The following is a 1,348-nucleotide window of genomic DNA, read 5'->3' as shown; positions in this document are numbered from 1 at the left end:
TGTTCTAAAAAGTCTTTAATTTCTTTCTTTATTTCTTCCTTGACCAATGTATCATTGAGTAGAATATTTTTCAGTTTCCACGTGTATGTGGGTTTTCTGTTGTTTTTGTTGCTATTGAAGACCACTTTTACTCCATAGTGATCTGATAGGAGGCATGGGATTAGTTCGATCTTCTTATATTTGTTGAGGTCTGTCTTGTGACCAATTATATGGTCGATTTTGGAGAAGGTACCATGAGGTGCTGAGAAAAAGGTATATTCTTTTGTTTTAGGATAGAATGTTCTATATATATCTGTTAAATCTAATTGGTCCAAAGCTTCAATTATTTTCATTGTGTCCCTGTTTAGTTTCTGTTTTCCTGATCGGTCCATTGAGGAAAGTGCAGTGTTGAAGTCACCCACAATTATTGTGTTAGGTGCAATGTGTGCTTTGAGTTTTAATAAAGTTTCTTTTATGAAAGAGGGTGCCCTTGCATTTGGAGCATAGATGTTCAGGATTGAGAGTTCTTCTTGTTGTATTTTTCCTTTGACCAGCAAGAAGTGTCCCTCAGAGTCTCTTTTGATGACTTTGGGTTGAAAGTCAATTTTATCTGATATTAAAATGGCTACTCCGGCTTGTTTCCTGAGACCATTTGCTTGTAAAATTGTCTTCCAGCCTTTTACTCTAAGGTAGTGTTTGTCTTTGACCCTGAGGTGTGTTTCCTGTAAGCAGCAAAATGTAGGGTCCTGTTTGCGTATCCAGTCAGTTAGTATGTGTCTTTTTATTGGGGCATTAAGTCCATTGATGTTAAGAGATATTAAAGAATAGTGATTTTTACTTCTTGTCATTTTTGACGTTATTTTTTAAATTTGATTGCTTAACTTCTTTTGGGTTTGATGAAAGGTTACTATCTTGCTTTTTCCAGGGTGAAGTTTCCCTCCTTGTATTGGTGTTTTCCTCCTATTATCCTTTGTAGGGCTTTGTGGATAGATATTGGGTAAACTTGGTTTTGTCATGAAATATCTTAGTTTCTCCATCTTCGGTGATTGAGAGTTTTGCTGGATATAGTAGTTTTGGTTGGCATTTGTGTTCTCTTAGAGTCTGCATTAGATCTGCCCAGGACCTTCTAGCCTTCATAGTCTTAGGTGAAAAGTCTGCTGTGATTCTGATAGGTCTTCCTTTATATGTTACTTGGCCTTTTTCTCTTACTGCCTTTAATATTCTTTCTTTGTTTAGAACATTTGGTGTTTTGATTATTATGTGATGGGAAGTATTTCTGTTCTGGTCCAGTCTGTTTGGAGTTCTGTAGGATTCTTGTATATTCATGGGCATCTCTCTCTTTAGGTTAGGGAAGTTTTCTTCCATAATT

Source organism: Apodemus sylvaticus, chromosome 2 (assembly GCF_947179515.1).
Source record: "Apodemus sylvaticus chromosome 2, mApoSyl1.1, whole genome shotgun sequence".
Taxonomy (NCBI): domain Eukaryota; kingdom Metazoa; phylum Chordata; class Mammalia; order Rodentia; family Muridae; genus Apodemus; species Apodemus sylvaticus.
The sequence above is the reverse complement of the archived record's forward strand: the minus strand, read 5'-3'. Positions refer to the sequence as shown.